Source organism: Amphiura filiformis, chromosome 13, assembly GCF_039555335.1.
Source record: "Amphiura filiformis chromosome 13, Afil_fr2py, whole genome shotgun sequence".
Classification (NCBI taxonomy): domain Eukaryota; kingdom Metazoa; phylum Echinodermata; class Ophiuroidea; order Amphilepidida; family Amphiuridae; genus Amphiura; species Amphiura filiformis.
In genome coordinates this window covers 14,273,274-14,293,802 of record NC_092640.1, presented here as the reverse complement: position 1 = coordinate 14,293,802, position 20,529 = coordinate 14,273,274, and the positions used below count along the sequence as shown (strand labels likewise).

The 20,529-nt window shown below is 37.5% G+C and overlaps 1 long non-coding RNA gene across 1 annotated transcript; it reads right to left on the bottom strand.

Moving 5' to 3' along the window:
• Positions 1–279: 279 nt before the first annotated feature.
• LOC140167203 (uncharacterized) lies at positions 280–7,290 on the bottom strand. Its single transcript, XR_011860997.1, has 3 exons — positions 6,935–7,290; positions 1,209–1,312; positions 280–506 (listed from the first exon to the last, which is right to left on the bottom strand). It is a non-coding gene; the product is annotated as an uncharacterized lncRNA (long non-coding RNA).
• Positions 7,291–20,529: the final 13,239 nt, after the last annotated feature.

Below are 20,529 nucleotides of genomic sequence, written 5' to 3'. Positions count from 1 at the left end.
TTGGTTTACGTAGCCACCGGGCTAACTTTTCATCCATAGTTTTGCCGCTCACGCTATTGTCATAATTAAAAAAGTCAAAAGCCGACTCAAATTGCGACACAGGATGACGAAGTATAGTTATATATTTGCTATTCTTTTTCATGAAGTTCTCTAATACAGGATGGTTGTATTCTAAATGAATTGTTGTCATATCATAATTTTTATAATTTTTATAATCACCTTCGGTAACATTCATTGGTGGGAGAAAAAACATTCGACTGGTGTCATATATGCGTGATCTTAAGTGTCCATTGTGTGTAGCATACTCATTAATTAAAAACGACAGATTTCTATAATAACCATACATTTGAATTATGGATTGCAAAGATGTACTGCCTGTTTTATGTGTTTTTATGAATGCTAGTTGATTTTGAGGACTGGTACACTTGGTATTTTGGTCCGCTGAATGGAGAGTTTTGTTTAGAAAACGAGGGTGCACATAACCACGGCTTCCCTTGATGATTACTCTGCATAAAAACCAAAAAGATAAACTGGATTTAGATATTTTTTATAAAGGCGATTTTTAAAGGAGGATATTCCGATGTTGTGGTACACCGTAAAGAACAGACCCAACTACCAAAGTATAAAAGCAAAATACAATCCTGGCGAAAGAGCTTGCCACACCAAAGCATTAATATTTTTATTAATAATGTGACACGATCTGGTTGTGGGGTGGGGGGTCAAAGGAGGCATTTTTGAAAATATAGTTACTATAACTGTTACCGTATACAAACATTAGGCTATCATGTACTGACGACACCAAAGGTCTAGCATACTTGGTTCTAAAGTTATGAAGTTTTGTGATGTCTATGTTCTTATGTATTTAATTGTTTTTTTACTCCTTATTATTGCCTTTATCTCAGTTTCAAAATTGCTGCCTTTGGCCCCCATGGACCAGATCGTGTCACTTATATTCTTTATTTTTTATTTCATTTGACACTACTCGCGGGTCATACCTTAGTGGCATTTTGAGATAATGCCCATTTTAGACCAAAAGGTTAGTTAGTCTGTAAGTAAGGTAAGTAAGATACGCTCATATAGGCTAATAACATTTCATGGTTCAGCAAAAATATGGTGTCGGTAAGAAAGAGAGGATTCATGGATGGAGATAGAAGTTAAGACAAAAGTAGGAGTATGAAAAATAACACAAAGAAAAAAAACATGCTTACTGATTTGAATTCAAATGTGTCAAAGAAGCTAATACCAAAAGATATACTGCAGTGAAACAGCACACAAATTTGATGATCCGAAGACAATGGCCATTCCCATAATTCTGGAGGAATCAAAAGGGTACAAATCAAAATTTATGTACAAATTCAAAAGTTGTGGCTCAAGCCTATTTGGGTTTTAGAACTACAAAGGGGAGAGGGGTTGTACCCCCCTCCCAAGTTCTTCATCCGTCATAAAAAAACACACATGCGTGTTTATGCCCAAACGACCTATGCTAATCGCAGATCCATCCTTTGCGCTCATCTGATAAGATTTTTACCCCAGCACCCCGGCCCAGCACCTTACCCGGGGGTAGGACCGGCCATTAATATTAATTACCATAGAGAGGGGGTTGGTGAAGCCACCATTGGTATCTACAATAAAATACATGATTTTCATTTCGCTCTTGGTGAATGATTCCAGGAGCTATTGACTTTTTACTTATCAGTTAGTTTGAAATAGTCATTTATTTGCTTTATTTGACTTTCTAATACTCTACATAGGTTGCCGTTGTTAGTTTCACTTATTCACAGTGAAGCTATGCAATTTGATAGATTGAAATTCACAATATGCTATTTGATTAGGGGAAAGCTAAGGGAGTATGTAAATTAAATGGAACAGCCAATGGGTATATAATTTATCTGGAACAGCCTTAATATTGATGTCATCTATATTATAATTACGCTATTCTCTGTGGATCTGTTTAGTCCTACGTGTATGGGGTGGGTGTTAGTAACAATGTAATTCTCAGGTGCAAACTGTGTACAAACTCTGCGCCCTACAGCTGCTTTATTTGATGAGAAACGACCGGCCCTTTGTTTTAACATTTGGGGCCCTGGGGCCCGTAGTATTTGACTTATGAGGCTCATGAACAAATATTGAAGTATAATTCTCAGGTGCTCTCAGTAGACTCAAGCTGGGCACTGTAGCTGCTTTATTTACTGAGTAACGGCCAGCCCTATGTTTTAGCGTTTGGGGCCCTGGGGCCCATATTATGTGGCATGTGGGGCTCATATGTACATATAACAATATAATTCTCAGGTGCAATCTGTGTACAAACGCTGAGCCCTGAAGCTGCTTTATTTGATGAGAAACGGCCGGCACATTGTTTTAACGTTTGGGGCCCTGGGGCCCATAATATTTTACTTATAGGGCTCATGTACATATGTTGAAGTATAATTCTCAAGTGCTATCAGTAAACTCAAGCTGGGCATTGTAGCTGCTTTATTTACTGAGTAACGGCCGGCCCTATGTTTTAGCGTTTGGGGCCATGGGGCCCATATTATGTGACATATGGAGATAATATATACATATGACAAAATAATACTAAAGACCTATCTGTGTACCAAATCTGAACCCTGTAGCCTACTTTATTTGATGAGAAACGGCCGGCCCTTTGTTTTAACATTTGGGCCCCTGGAGCCCCTAGCATTGTACATCTGGGGCCAAAATGGGCAAAAGGCACATCTACAACTTAGGGCCCATTCATATGCCACATATGAGCCCTAGTGATCTTGTACTTTAAGAGCTAGGCTTGTCAATCTGTTGCACCATATTTTAACATTTGGGCCCCTGGGGCCCATAATATATAACATATGGGGCACTTGTATAGGCCTATTTGTAAATACAGTTGCCCGAATATGGTCGAATCCAACGAAAAGTGTACACGGCATGTTCAGGGCCATAACTTAAAAGTATTAATCAATAGGCATTCGTTTTTGTATTGTGTTTATTCGCCTTGATCATACGCTTCGCGCCATATATAATAAGACCCCTTCTGTGAAAAACTTAGACACAGAGACCCCAAAACATGCTATTTTTTACCCATTTTTCAAAATATTTCTTAAAGTATTTTTAAAAACATCTAAATCAGTTATGAAAAGAAGTCATTGGATTGAATCTAAATTGATTTCCTGAAAGGTGTGTATTCAAAGATTGCCTCTTCAATTTTTCACATATTTGTACATAATTATGAATTTTTTGTGATAATTTTTTGAGTGGTATTTTTTACATTACCTACGAATACAATTTTTCATAGCACTAGATATATCTTTAAAAAATGGAAATCACTAATAAATGCGCAATTGATACAAGCTTTGAAATGTCCAATACTGAAATGCATTGCATTCGGACATCTTTATTATTGTGTTTAGCTGCCAGAAATTCTAAATGGCACAAAGAAATATGCATTACCTCCGAATACATGTTAAAAGCTGTGTCATTTCCACAAACTGAGAGAACAGTAAACAATAGGTGCAGGGTAATACACTCTTTATTTCTACCAAGTTTCAATAGTCTGCGTTTAAATATTTCTGAGATGTCAACAATAAAAGCAAGTATTCGTAGGTAAATTTCGGTAACCGAATGTTACCTACGAATACAATTTGACATCATGACAGTATTGTGAAACACCGCCATTCATGCCAATGCCCATACATAACGAAGGCCTGTATGTTTGCTATCAAATCATATGTCAATGAAAGTTGGGAATTCACATACATGCCCACCATGCAAAACTGAATACGGCTTAATTGTTGAAAAATATGTACTGAAATAGACGACGGTCTGCTCATTTGAAAGAAAAATAAGATTCGAAGAAGATTAGAAGTGATAAATACTTGGATTTGTCAGCTGTCATGTGTGTTTCATTTTAAACGTTTACCGACCTTCTCTGGTTTCTGAGTAATTTGTGTCCAAATTGGTTTATTCGAAGGTAACTTTTGACGTTTTCGCTAAGTTTACCTACGAATACCATGGACAAAAACGACTTTTCTCATTGTCTCATGATCTAGGCAACACAGTGGTAGACCCTAGTATAAAGCTAATTATAGTTGCCCTCAAACGAAAGGCCACAAGACGTAACTGACTCCAAGATGGACTTCGCAAGTCTGCAATAACGGTTGTAAGCGATTTGTGTGCAATTAAGCAAATTAAAGTCACTTTAGTGCCTTTGTTTCTTACTTCAATCCTCTTTTAACCACTGTGAACCGACATTAAATATACATGATAGTGTCTCAAGTATCAATAAACGCACATAAAGAAAATAATACATTGAAAGTGCTTTATAAAATGAAGATTTGATTGCGATATCCACCAAAAGTCTAATTCTTACCTACAAATACTGAAATGTTACTTACGAATACAGCATAATACATAACATGTGTAATGAAGTGTCCCTACCAATGGAAATTAATTGTCAAAAACTTTAAGCGATACCCCCGGACAATATTATTACTCATATACGGACTCATTCAACAATTATTTATTATGTAAATTTGCTGTTTAACTACTTGTATATCAAAATGAAGTGTTCAAAATCTTGCTAAAAGCATCAAAAAAATTTTAATCTAAGGTAAAAGCACTTATTCATTTGGACGTACCATCTGAAAGAGATCTAAAACTACCATGTTATTCATTCATTATCATAATAGCAAAATTTGCACCTCTAAACTCAATATAGAAATTGTTAAATCGCTCATGTTACCTACGAATACCCGGGTTTCTTCACCTATCATTTTATAAAGCATTTAGGTGTATGCGTATAATTCCTAATATTCCTGAAAACTGATATCCCACTCGTTCTTATACAATATGTAAATTTATTCATACTCATTTGATAAATAAAATACAGAAACTGACCTAAACTTCATTTTCAAAATAAACTAGCATAAATTGACTAAGATCATATTGATCGGGTTATAAAAATAAAACAAATATTTTCTGGTTGAGCTAGCATTTTCCTGACACCCCGTGGTCTACATTACACGAAAAAAGTGTTTATGGGAATATTCCATTTGTTTTAGGTTGATTAGTATTGCGATAGTGAAAGCATCCTAGTGGTATTCGTAGGTAACATTGGGTTTTGATGTCACATTTACTATCACACGTCCTGGATTTATTTTTCCAGATTAGTGATGGCACTTTTGGTTCCTATAAGGCCAACATGCCATCAATCAATGGGCAAAAGGAAAAAAATGTGGAGACATTTTTATTTTGGACTTTTATTTTTGGCCCGTGGACACTTTTGGTTGGATTCAACCATATATACCCCTAGTGCTATCAGTGTATCAACTCAGGGTCCTGAGGATGTTTCTTTGTATTTTCGAGAAACGGTGCGCTTTGTATTTTCACATTTGGGCCCCTGGGGCCCGTGACCTTTGGGGCAAAGATGGGCAAAAGGCACTTTAAATACGGGGTAGGGCCCATAAGTGTACCGTACCACATATGGGCCCCAGGGCCTTTGTAGTTTTAGTGCTTGCCTTAACAGAATGATGTGTTTGATGGAGAAGGAGCCCGAGAAGGAGGAGGAGGAGAAACCACAGGATAACAATATACCATGCATGCTCTGCATGCGGGTATAAGGGTAACTAGAGGGCCTTATATTTGTACACAATGAAATACGGCTATACCCGCATGATATCGGTGTAGACAAACTTATAGCCCTTATTTTCTGAGGACTTAAAATAAAGAAATTGTAAAAAGTCGCCCAGTTGGGTGAAAATGTGGAAAAATTGAAAGTCCAATTCACAAGCTTTATTTTGATATACATGTAGGTTGCACTCTCGCACACCGACACCGCCTGGCTAATAATTATTTGGTGCAGTAGAGACACTAAAATGAATACACGGGATCGATACACGTGAATTGCTATGCACGATTTTGATATCAGACGAAAATCTTCGGATACCTCGTTACAAAATGATGAATATCTCCCGTAAATGAATTTTTCTCAAGAAACCAGATGTGGTCTCATACACTTGAAAATACGTGTTGAACAGATATGATGGTCGCTAGAATGCGCTTTGAAAATTGGCCGTGCGCTTTGAACTCAAAATCGGACCAAAACTCTTAATTTTATATTGCGTTGGTCCTGTATGGACTACATCGTGTAGTACAGCTACACTCACTACTAGGCAGTATAAAAGTCGATGACCATTGACCTCAATGGGGTATACAAGCTTATTCACGCACAACCAAGATCAATTACCCGGCTATTGTGAGTAGCCTTAGTCATGTCCCTCGACTAATTATTCGTCTCAAAGAGCTTCAAAGGTCTGAACCAAATGGCCAATCGTGGCTGTGGATTCAACCTACCATGGCGATTTCTGCCATGAAGATATAGGGTCGATGACACTGTGTCTCGTACCACTTAAAATAAAGAAATTCTAAAAAAAGTCGACGAAATTCTAAAAATAGTGAAACTGGGGCCCATAATATGCTACATATGGGGCTCATTATGTACATATTATCTATATAATACTTAATAGGGGAGAGCGGGGAGTGTTCACCCTATTTCGCGCATGTGAAATCTTCGAGATTGCACTGCCACTTTAGTTTTTCTATAACGACTCTTTAGTATGGACTGTACCCTAAACTGAGAAATAAAAGGAGTATTCATTCTTGGGACCACTTATTTGATTTCAAGTTCAAGTTTATTTTCACCATCATCATATCGTATACGGAAACAAAAATACTTGGAGAACATCCTGGTATAATTATATTTTGTCAGGGCAACAAAGTTTATAAGACACTGACAAAGTGAATAGTGATGCTTGCTAAACGGGAAAGATTTTATACATAAAAAGTGCAAACGCATTTTATAAATACTTGAGTTGTTTTTGATGAGCCAATAATTTACAATTACAAGCATTATGACCAATAAGAAGTCCAATCTGCATGTGCTTACCTGGTTCGAGAATATGCTAATATGCATTTTGTCCATTCAGTGATTTGCTCATCCGGACAATCATATAAATCATCAAAATTTAGATTTCGGTACCTTTGTCATTTGTCATAGATGTGCTAACACATACGCGTAGCCTGCATGCTATAGTGGTCCAGCTGAAAGCCGTGTACTTATGATACGACATTTATAATCTATAAATCTGTAATTTATATACTGACAGTATATAAATTAGCTACATGTGTTTGAACTTCGGCTTCAGTTCAACTTCGTCGATACTGCTGTTTTCTTCGTTTTTTCGCATATGGTCATTTCAAAATTACCAAATGACAATTTGAATGACACAAACCGCGACGCCTCTCGAGCATCATACTTCATAGCTCTTCATACTGAAGGGGATCTTTAACATTAACCAAAGTCAAAATGTGTAGTCAAAACGTGTCACAGTTGGTTGACCAATTTTTGTTGCCCGTTGCACATTGACAATAGTTTACCTTGACCCCGAGAGAGCACATCAGACACACCAAATTGCATTCTGAATACATGTACAGCCAGGCGGCTGACACTGAAAAATTTGCATGGTAAAATGACCCGTCTCCTCCGCAGCCAATTTGGTTCCGCTCCATCGAAATCAAGCCGGTCACGGAGGAGACTACCCTCCTTTGTGTTTGTTCATTTGTGTATGGACAGCCCTTTGTGAGTCCGGAATGACTTAGGCTACGCTCTCAGCTAGAGTCCGACGCTGCATTGCACTAGAAATACCTTTTCTGTGAAATCGCTATAGAGCCAACCGGGAGCACGTATTCGTTTTGAAAATATAGCATTAAAATTAGTATCACCCTTGTGGCCACCGTGCAGTGGAAAACCTTAATTCTTTCATTAAAAGGAAATGAAAATTAAAAAACACGGATCTACTTGTGCACCAATAAAATTGGCACAGCAATTTGTCTCAAATATGAATGAATTTTAAGAAACATACGGGGTATGATGAACATTGACCTGACGCCATGATAGTAGGATCTATTAGTCGTTTTCCTACAATGTATATACCGTATTGTCATAATACCAATATTTGTCATTATATAAAATGAGTAATATCTAGCAACGTAAATGTGCAGTTCATATGCACAAACGAATACTGATCTTTATGATAGTCAGGTTTTTGTACATCACATATAACATGTCACATAGGAGGTCATACGTGTTGACCTTCATCTATTGTATTTGTTCATCTGTGTATGGAGAGGATTAGCGCCATTAAACGCCATTAAAACGCCATCAGTATTAGGGCGTAGTTCAGTGAACTCACCGGATTGCTATTCCAAGTACTTTGATAATACAGATAATATGTATTAATGGGTCGAGGCGATTGCATTGAAAAACCTAATAAATTATTCATAACAGTTACGTAATCAATCGATAGTGCGGACACTTTTTATTTGCAAACCACCAAAATTCGTGATCTTTTAGCGTTGGAAAAGAAACCACGTGAATAGAGTGCCCTCTCAAGAATATCAACTCTCTGGTACAGCTCAACTGATCATACTTTTCCTACATTCGACCTTGCATGATTCTTGAGTTGACACAGTCATGAAAATAACTATAGATAGGCCTACTTGACAGACCACGCTTCAGACTCCGTATTGTACGTACAATATTGTATGTACAATATTTTTCGTGACGTCAGAAAGTATTGCACGTACAATAAAAAGTATGTACCGGGAAAATATATATTTTGCCACAATCATTGGTTGCTTAATTGATACGGAGTTGCCAAATTTCTAAGAGTGGTAAATTTAGTGCAGTGTTCGTGCACGGAATGATGAACATCTTTTTATGTCTTCTTGTATTCAACTGTACTTGAATTATTATATAATCAATGGGCACCTTTAAAGGTCCGTAACCCGATCGACAGCATCATCCCCCGATTTTTTTCATTGTTGATGAGGTTTTGGTATCACATAATAGATACTATTTTTCTCATTACTATCCTGAAATTTGACGCTCCAAGTCGATGTATTTCCGGAGAAATCATGAAACACAGCGGTTTTTACAGGTTACCAGTTTGTAAATAATAAAAATTACTTCGGATCATGGGTAGGGAATTAATTGCGGAACTTCAGTCTCCTCAACAGCTACTTTCGTTTCGCGTCATACACATTCTGTGAAAAAAGCGAACTACGCTAAGTGCTGAGGAGATGGTCCGCCGTATATAATTAAAACAATTCCTTGGTGATCTCAATTGTGTTAAATAGCTCAATTGTTTAGCGCGCCATTCTTTTACCCGAGAGGTACCCGGTTCAAAACCCGGTATCGGAAGGTTTTTTTTCCTCTCCATTTTTAACCCAAACTTTTTTATATTCATTTGAAATGTACATATTGCAAGGGAAATATATTTTGTTTCCTTTTTTCCTGAAACGGTACGAAAAAAACAAAACAAAAAACCCCAAATATTTTCCGTTCAATACGGGCCGGGCATTGCATTGTACAGCATGTCAGCATTCGTCATACGAACGGGAATTGTTGTTGTTGCTTGACTGCCCAGAATGCAATTCACGTATTACAAGGTATTGGATTGCAAATTTGGCTATTTATAAACACTTACGCTGAAAATGCTCTCGTTTTTTAACAAAGCAGCATAAAGGGGGAGATATTTGATATTATTATGTAATTTTAAAGACAATCCATATCCAAAACCAATAGGGTTACCCCCCTTTAAAGTTAATAATATTAATACTGATATTAAGATAAAAAAATATTAAAATTGTAATAATAATATAAATGGCACATTCAGTTCTTATTTATTTATTTATAAATTTATTTTTTTAGGCCTATTTGTTTATTTGTTTATTTATTGATTGAATGATTGATTGAATGATTGATTGATTGATTGATTGATTGATTGATTGATTGATTGATTGATTACTGATTGATTAATTGATTTAGAGATTCATTTATATTTAGTCATATATTGATTTAGTCAGTTTCTTAAGTATTATTTGTAGGCCTATGTATTTATTCTGGTTTTGATTTTATTGATATTGATATTTTTATTATTTTTTAAAGTTTTGGCATAGCATTTGTTACATTATAACACGTTGTGTTATGAATTTACAACACCTTTTTACATGTTGATATCGGTAATGATGGTGTATGTTATAGGCCTGCCTATGATCATCACAATGCATCCATAAACGTGTTAATGCAGTAACCGTAGCTTTATAGGGCACGCCCCCCAATTGATCTGAATTTTAGAAAATCCATAGGAAAACTGCCAAAACGGCTTGAGCCCCTCCCCCTCATCAGACCCGGATGCAACGCCTTCTATACTTTTTCATTAATTATAGGCATATTAATAGTAATGCGTTGAGATTTTAAAAAGTAATATCCGCCTTTATTTATTTCTTTTTGAAATGATATACTCGTTACAAAAACAAATCAGCATGGAAAACATTTTTTTTTTTTTCAGAGGCAGATATTTGGTCTAATCAGTGTAAGCTACAAAATAGACGATCTTTTAAAATCATTTTTAAATGGCTTTTTTTTTCAACCTTATTGTTTGTATTTGTAATGTTCACACAATCTGATGTCCCAACTTATATCTAATGTGAATCGAGCCATTTAACACGTGCTTGTAGGACAACGATTTTGAATTAAACATGTTAATTGTGATATTTTAATTTCCCTAGAACACCACAGTTAATAGACTGTCCCACAGTCTCGGTTCGGTCCGGCCTGGATAATGGAACGATAGGCCTACATAATAACATAATAGCCTATCAAAATATGCCATAGTCCTTCACCCCCCCCCTCCGATTCTAAATACACAGCGCCCAAAACCAATTCACAGCGCCCAAAACCAATTCCTCTTTCTACACAAATTGATGCCACTACACTAATCACACCTCCTATATTGAACGCTAAATTTCAGTGACCGCTCCCCACGCCGAGACTGTTCCGAAGTGTTAGAGATTTCACTTCCAAAAAATCGTTCAACTAAGCCAGTGATTCTGGTGTCAATTATATGATAGCCCCGCCCCAGTTTCAATTCAAATATGGTAGCACAAAGCTATGCCGCGTATGTGATGCGCTGCGCTGGAGATCGAGCTTGGGACACTTGTAAACAACTGAACGGTATTGAGCTCATCTGGCACGCGTACGCGGTCTGGGGACATGGTATGCGCAAGGCAACAATATTAAGTTCACTGCATATATAAATCCTATTCATGATGATTTTATTTAGCAAGTTGAAAATATAATGTTTAAGGTTGTATTTAAAAAAGACTATGCAATGAATGTCTTGTTTGCACGTTTTCTCTTCTCATTGTTCTACAGTTTCTCAGGGCTATTAACGTGTTTTATCTGTCATGAAAAGGCCGTAAGCTAGTGTTAAAAAATGCGAGAAAATTACTCTAAGTTTAAATGAACATTATGCATAAATTTATACACTAAGTATGGTAAAAGATAAAATTTTAGGCCTATCTATTGTGTCGATCAGCATTTCTTATTTCTTATTTTAGCCAATATATCAGGATACTCAAAGTACTAATTTTAAAACGATTTATGCAGCCGTATTATGGCCTTTTTTTTGGACAATCTCCCTCACTTCAGGGGCTGTGCAATAATTATGAGCTGGGGGATTTCCAAATAGCGTACCAACAATCTCTTGCCCCTCCCGGCCTGCCACAAATCACTTGCCCCCCCTTCCAGTTTGCATATGTCAAATTTGTGGGATCCCAATTTGCAAATTTTAAAAGGTCTAGATAGGACCTACCTATATTGCGAGTGCAGCAAGCGGGAAAATTTGCATATTTAAACATTTCCGTACTGTTTTCCTAAGTCTTATAGCATTTTGTTTCAAAGACGCCCAGTGCCGCAGACAAGGGGGGGGGGGGTGGTGCGTTACCCCGGGGTCCGTAAAAAGTGAAGAAAACATACTTTACTATGGGGCAGTAAAGGCAAAGATAAGGGACCTCAGGGGCCCGTAAATGGTAAAGAAAAGATACCTTGTAATTAAGGCATATTTTCTTTGCTTTACTATACGGGCCACCAAAGGTCTCTTTTCTTGTCCATTAGGCCCAAGGTTTCTTCTTTGCTTTTTACGTGCCCTCTGAGGTCTCTTTTTTCTTTTTATGGGTCCCTTAAGGGCTGGGGTATGAACGTTTGGACAGTATTTATTTTGGGACATTAGAGCACATCAGACATATCGAATTGCATTCTGAATACGAAAAATGTCATTCTGATATCAAATAATTTTGATTTTTGAAATTCGCAATTTAATACACATTTTATGGCAAATCATTAAAATTGATATTTTTGATATTTAACAGTACTTGAAGTAAACTTTATAAATCTGATGATTTATACTTAAAGTGTATGTAGGTGGGATAAAAAGCCGACGATCAATTGAAAATTTTGACCTTTCGTATTGAAGATATGGATTTTTTTCCCCAAAACACCAATCAAAAATAAGGTCTTTTTGGGAAAAATCCATATCTTCAATATGAAAGGTCAAATTTTTCAATTGACCGTCGGCTTTTCCTCCCTGCTACATGCACTTTAAGAATATATCATTAGATTTATATAATTTACTTCGAGGACTGTTATATATCAAAAATTTGAAAAATATCAAATTTGTATAATTTGTCATAAAATTTGTATTATATTGTGATTTTCAAAAATGAAAATTATTTGAGATCAGAAAGACATGCTTCGTATTCAGAATGCAATTCGATAGGTCTGAGGTGCTCTCATGTCCCACAGAAAATACTGTCGAAACGCAATAAACGCTCATTTTAGATCCCTTAATTGGCAATTTTTTTGCACTTCGTGTGGAAGTTGTTATAAGAGAAACTTTATCTGGGAGCAAAATGCCACTTTAGAATTGTAAATTTGTGCGCGCTTTGCCATTTGTCTCCTTCAATGTTCATATTTGATTTATTGGCAGCTAAACATGCTACTTTTGCTCCGCTGCAACATTATGTTCAAGGATTTTACACCAACCTCCGTCCCTCACCACTCACGCCCTGCCCCCCCCACACACACACACTAGTTAGGGGAAAAAGTTCACTTTGGTGACCACTCTCTGGCTAGTAAGGTTTGACGATTGATTCGACTTCTATGGACCATTTAGAAAAAAATAGCCACCATGTCCCTCGCGAAAATCCCGGCATTTTTCGCTAGAGGCCAAAATCAAAATGGCCGCCACCACCATTTTGAAAATTTAAGTTTTGAACCAGAGCACCTATAATCATGCACAAAGACACTTTTTCGGATATGTCCAGTACAAGGATTCCGATTCTGACATTAGTTTGACATTACGGCATCATTTTCACCCAGAAATCCAAGATGGTGGCCGGCACCACTCTTGAAAAATTTAGTTTAGAACAAGAGGACTTTAAATCGTGTACAAAGACACTTTTTTGGATAAGTCGACCACGAGGATTTCAAATTTGACATTACTTTGACATTACGAACTCATATTTACCCAGAAATCCAAGATGGTGGCGCCATCTTGAAAAAAATAAATTTTGAACCCGATTACCTAAAATCGTGTACAAAGACACTTTTTCCGGTAAGTCGACCCCAAGAAATCCGAATCTGACATTAATTTGACGTTACAAAATAATTTTTGCCCAGAAATCCAAGATGGCCCCCATTTGGTAGAGCGTAAATGTGATTTTTGAATGAAAGCAGAAGCATAAATGTGTCATTTCCGCCTTATCTGGGGTTCATGCCCCTTATATGGGGTTTAAACTGCCTTATCTTGGGTTTACATCCCTTATCTAGGGATAAGGCGCCTTACCTGTGGTTTAGACGGCCTTATCCTGGGTTTACGTTCCTTACCTGTGGCTAAGATGCCTTAACCTTAGCATATCGCAGTCTAAACCCAGATAAGGCATATAAACCCCAGATAATGCGCCGTAACCCCAGATAAGGGACGTAGACCGCCGATAAAGCAGTCCAACCCCAAACAAGGCGCTTTAACCCTAAATGAGGAACATAAACCTAAGATAAGGCATCTAAACCCCACATAAGGTGCCCAAACTCTAGATACGGGTCGTTAACCCCAGATAAGGGTCGTAAACCTCAGATAAGACATCTAAACCCAAGATAAGGAGCCTTAACCCCGGATAAGAGACGTAAACTCAGATATGACAGTTTAAACCCCCGATAAGGCGCCGTAACCCCAGATAAGGGACGTACACCTCAGATAAACCAGTCCCAACCCCAAATAAGGCGCCTTAACCATAAATAAGGACCATAAACCTAATATAAGAGAAGTAAAACCCAGACGGCGCCTTATCTGGGGTTTAAACTGCCATATCTGAGTTTACGTCTCTTATCTGGGGTTAAGGCGCCTTATCTTGGGTTTAGATGCCTTATCTGAGGTTTACGACCCTTATCTGGGGTTAACAACCCTTATCTAGAGTTAAGGCACCTTATGTGGGGTTTAGATGTCTTTTCTGGGGTTTATGTTCCTTATTTAGGGTTAAGGCGCCTTATTTGGGGTTTAGACTGCCTTATCTGGGGTTACGGCGCATTATCTGGGGTTTATATGCCTTATCTGGGTTTAGACTGCGATATGCTAAGGTTAAGGCATCTTAGCCACAGGTAAGGAACGTAAACCCATGATAAGGCCGTCTAAACCACAGATAAGGCGCCTTATCCATAGATAAGGGATGTAAACCCAAGATAAGGCAGTTGAAACCCCCTATATGAGACATGAACCCCAGATAAGGCGGAAATGACACACTTATGCTTCTGCTCTCATTCAAAAATCACATTTACGCTCTACCAAATGGGGCCATCTTGGATTTCTGGGCAAAAATTATTTTGTAACGTCAACTTAATGTCAGATTCGGATTTCTTGGGGTCGACCTACCGGAAAAAGTGTCTTTGTACACGATTTTAGGTAATCTGTTTCAAAACTTATTTTTTTCAAGATGGCGCCGGCGGCCACCATCTTGGATTTCTGGGTAAATATGAGTTCGTAATGTCAAAGTAATGTCAAATTTGAAATCCTTGTGGTCGACTTATCCAAAAAAGTGTCTTTGTACACGATTTAAGGTCCTCTTGTTCAAAACTAAATTTTTCAAGATGGTGCCGGCCACCATCTTGGATTTCTGGGTGAAAATGATGCCGTAATGTCAAACTAATGTCAGAATCGGAATCCTTGTACTCGACATATCCGAAAAAGTGTCTTTGTGCATGATTATAGGTGCTCTGGTTCAAAACTTAAATTTTCAAAATGGTGGTGGCGGCCATTTTGATTTTGGCCTCTAGCGAAAAATGCCGGGATTTTCGCGAGGGACATGGTGGCTATTTTTTTCTAAATGGGCCATAGAAGTCGAATCAATCGTCAAACCTTACTAGCCAGAGAGTGGTCACCAAAGTGAACTTTTCCCCCTAACTACACACTTATTACTGTTTATGAAGTCCTGCACATCACTGATCAAAGGGTCCCGTGTGTTCACATTGCCCCCGGGCCCGTAATGGCTCTCGGCGGCACTGAAGACGTCCCATGAATATGTGACAAAAATCGCTTGCTTCCCCCCCTGGCCTTCTCGGCTGGAAAAGTAACATTGCTTGCCCCACCCTTCGAGACGACTGAGTAAAAAATGTTTGCCCCAGCTCCAAATTTAATAATTTCTTACAATTTTTATTCATAGATACAGGGGCGTCGCCAGACCTTTTTCATTAGGGGGGGGTGTATAAGAGTCAATGATTGCCGACGAGCCGCTAGCCGTCTGTGTGCCGACATACCAAATAGGCCTACTAGAGCGGTTGTCACTATATAGCTGAACCATGTTGCATCAGCCGGGGTGGGGGGCTTTGTTTTCATTTGACACCTTGGGGATAGTAGGCATACCTTCTTGCCATTTCGCGCAGGTTTTTTTTTTTTTATTTCTTGGACAAGTTTTTCCTATAAATTTATTGTGTTAAACATGTTTAACAAAAATTGGTAAATGTCGAAAGCAGAAACAAAAAATGGTAATTTGTTTGACCACAACGCAGGGGAGTGTCTGAGGGGGGAGGTTCCTACTGAGGAGTATGAAACTTGTGCAAAATGAAGACCTAATTGAAGCGATTTGATGGACCATTTTGACACTATAGAGTGTAAAATTTTAGTTCGAAAAAGCCCAAACAATTGTGAAATGAGCGGTCCATGAAACCTTTTGCGCGAATTTTGTGGACAAGTTTTCCCTATTATTGTAGGCCTATAAATTGTGTTAAACAAAAATTGGGAAATGTTGAAAACAGAAGCGGAAATGGTAATATGTTTGGCCACAATGCAGAGGGGTGTCTGAGGGCGGATGTTCCCCCTTAGAAGTAAGAAACTTTTGCATAATGAAGACCTAATTGAAGCGATTTGGTGGACCATTTTGACACTATAGGCCTAGAGTGTACAATTTTAGTTTGAAAAGCCGAAAAAAATTGTGTGAAATGGGCGGTCCATGAAGCCTTTCGTGCTAATTTAATGGACAAGTTTTCCCAACATATTAGCTTATATAAATTGTGTTTAACATAAATTGGAAAGTGTCGAAAGCAAAAAATGGCTACTTGTTTGTGCACTACAGGGGGGTGTCTGAGGGGGATGTAAGAAACTTTGGCAAAATGAAGACCTAATTGAAGCGATTTGGTGGACCATTTTGGCACTATTTTGTGTCAAATTTTAGTTTGAAGTCTGGCAAATATTGAAAGCAGAAGCGAAAATGGCTACTTGTTTATCCACTACGCAGGGGGGTGTTTGAGGGGGATGTTCCCCCCCACCCCTCAGAAGTTGCGAAATTGTTCAAAATGAAGGCCCAATTGAAGCCATTTTGTGCATCATTTTTACACTATTTAAATCATTGCTTCACAAGACTTGAGAGTTGAGACTCACAATATTAAAGCATGCATGTATTGGTGTTAAAGTCAGCACGGAGTCCGTCTTAATAATACTGACTTGGTGACAAAATGTGACGACGGGCCCTGCATATTGGCGGGCCGGCAGTAATTTTCACATGCTAGGACGAGGACCCGCCTTCAAGCAATGCCTATTGCAGGCCTATTATAAGACCTACTTCCGATCGACCCGACTGTGTGTTTTTTAGGCATAGGCCTACTATACGTGCAATGTTAACTTTTTTCTCTCAGCGGGCACAAATGTTTTTTTTGTTTTTTTTATCATGTCTATTTTTAATAATTCTTTTGACGTCCCTTCTTCTGCCACCCCTGCTTTATTTTATCACGATACTTCTGTAGTTACTATAGAATAAAAACATAATTGATTTTTTTAAACAATTTTTATTCGTAGATAGAATTTTAGGAAACTCCACAAAATGAAGAATCTTGACTCCTTTTTTGGGTGCAAATTTCCTTCTTCTACGTCCCCATGAAAAGCCAAAAGTATAGCAAGCTTCACTTTGTTATAAATGAAGTAAAAGAATATTCTGATTTATGGGCATAATTTGCTTGAAATTTTATTCAAAAATGATTTTTAGATTTATAGTAGGGTACCCTTTTGGGGGTGGGGTGGGGGTATAATTTTCCTTCACCGAAGACACACTATAACTTCACCGTCCAAAAATGAATTAAAAACAAACAAAAACAAACAAATCAATATTCATGATATTTTGAATATACTTTCTTTCAATGTTTTTGATATTAATTGTCAAATGTTCCAATCCCACTTCCTTCAAATCCTTCGGGAACTGATCCCATATTACATTCAGCACAAAATTCTCAGCAGTAAAAAAACATACCTAAAACCCAGCCTAAAATAAAATATCTTGCATTTCAATTACTCGGAAAAAATTACTCAATTCTTAAAAGTTTCAAATCACTAATAAATGGTAATGACACTGTATCACTGTCAAACTCGATCAACATTTCGCGTTATGTAAATAAACCACTCGACTTGATTTAGTCCTATTGTCCATATGCGTACATGTGCGCGTGCGGTTTGCAAATGTTTGCTCATTATTTATCAAGGGAAGCTTCTTCCAATATCGCCGCGCCGCCAAGCTCCATTGATTGGTCGGTAATTGTAGTCGCTTACACCACTGCTTACACAAACGGTGAGGCAGTCAGAACACGGACGTGGTATATAGAAAGATTGCGTGACTCCAAATCCGTAAAGTGAACTTCCAGCATTTTGTGGGAGCTGGAAGTCAAATTGCCTACAGACTGGGAGCATGGAGGTATATAAATAAATGGAGAATGATCGCCAGAATTCTAATCTCCTAAGTGGAGATTATCCCGTTACCTCTATTCAATGAGTCACCAAACTTGAATTGACCAGCCACTTCAGCCAAGCTATTGATCTCCACGATGGTTATGAGCCTCTACCATGGTTCATTGATTTACTCATAGGAATTGACCCTACATTGACCCGTACCGGAAGCCTTGTAAAAGAGACTGTATAATGACGTCAGCTAGTCAATCAGCTAGTTCAAAGTCACCAGTTTTGATAGCTTATAGTTTCAATGTATGATCGTGCGAAAACCCGAAGAAATTCGGATGTTCTGTTCTCAAGTTATGAAACTGTTTTCTACACTAGTTGTGCCGTAACTTGACAAATATACTTAGTTTTCATGTTCATATATTAAGCTTTTAAGGGGGTCTGAGGGAGTTCAAATATAGTGCAAATGAAAGCAAAACGTTTTTACCTTCCGATTGTGAAAAAAATTATGTTGGGCCAATTTGGGCCATTTGAGTTACGAGCGAGCAAAATTTACCGGAAGTACTTCGAATTCAAGCAAAAGTGATGATCAGACAATCTTTTCTAGAGAGAAATTGATATAGGCCTACGGAATGTATAGGCCCTACATACTTTGTTTAAACAGTTTCTCATAGTTTAGTGTATGATAATCGTGATTTTGGTTGAAGCTTCGGGTCAAATTGATTGAGTGCCATGCCCATGACGGATATGTCATGTTATTGTTTTAAAACTTTTAATTCTGTATTGTCATGAAATCGTATAGGCCGCCTAAATCATCATCATTAAACTTCTCATTGTATAATAAATAATTATCAGTATTTAGGCCTAAATGATTATTAATATTATTAGGAGGCTATCATTTTCTTTGGAGGGAGGGGTTTCAAATATACGGGGGGGTCATAACTTTTTGGAAAAAAAAGTCATAATTCAATTTTTCATGACCAAAATGTAGGGAGTCACAAGATGACAACAGATAAGGTGTTTCTTTTTTCAAAAAGACTGATTTCTTGATGCAATTTAAGCACTCAATTTTTGGCGAAAATGAGATTTTGATATCAAAATTTTATGAAACATGAGCACTTTCCAATAAGTATAGGCCTAAACTTCATTTTACCCCATTGAAATCAATGGCCAGTGAAACAGACTTCACAATGTAATCAGCTTAGCATAATCAATATAAACCTGAAATTGCCTATTCAATAATAATTGGTCATAACCAACGTAGTACAAAAGAGGCTTGGCTGGATCATTCTCCATTTATTTATATACCTCCATGCTGGGAGGGTCCGTGTATTGGGTTGATTTTTAATGCTATGTAATCTACATTACCAGTCGTTCTCCACGGACCCGAGGGAGGGTCTACACAGTTAAGCGTCCAAAATTGTAAGTGGGCTTTCTTTTATTTTACCCGGTACCTCATTATTTCGTTAAAATTACTCGAAAACCCTCCTAAGAGTTGTTACTAATAAACATTTCATAATTTTGGGCAAAGAATAGCCAAATAGTTGACCGAAATCGTATATTTGCACCAATATTTGACTGAAATCGTATATGAGCATTACCGTCCCTTCGTGGCTTTATTGCAAGCCAAAGTGCTGCTAAATGTGAAACGAGATTACTTGAAATATATATTTCAGAGTTGAAAGAGTTTCAACTATACGAACATATTTCTGAAATATGTCTCTCTGATTGGTTGATTGTCAAGAAGATTACGGCATCCTCAAAGGCTCCTGCTGTAGTTCTCTATTCGATATCTATTATAGGACCGATCTTTTGAAATCCATACAACCGTGTCAAATGAAATAGTCTCGAATCATAATTTGTGCACGATACAACGTTGATAGGCCTACTGTACGTACGTCAGATTTCGGAATTTTATTCAAAATAGGCATGAATTACATTGAACAGGTTGAATGCTGGCAAAAGTAGACAAAATAACTATGGGTCGAATTTACATTAATCAGTGTCCTGGGCCAGGATAACATTTAGGACTCCTTCGCATTCTAAAACAATACTTCATCAAATGTCCTTGCTTTCATTTTCTCATTTAATTTGTTTTAATTTCAATTAATTTCTTTATCAACTGGCTCTGTGGTAAATCCGGTCTTGTCAAATATTTCTCGTCCGTTACCCGTGTTAATCTATTTATTTATTAAAATGCACCACTGATCTATTACATTCCTGTAATACAATGTATAGGCCTAGTGTATTTGATAACAAAGTTGTTTTTATTTTTGATTGGAATTTGGGGTTCCATAGATTTACAAGTGGTCTGTTTTTACACGATTTCATATATAAAATATGTTTGGGCATGGCGGAATTAGTATATGATTAAAAATAGACATACTCTTAGGGCCCATTTTTTAATGTTTGTACATTATTAATATTAATA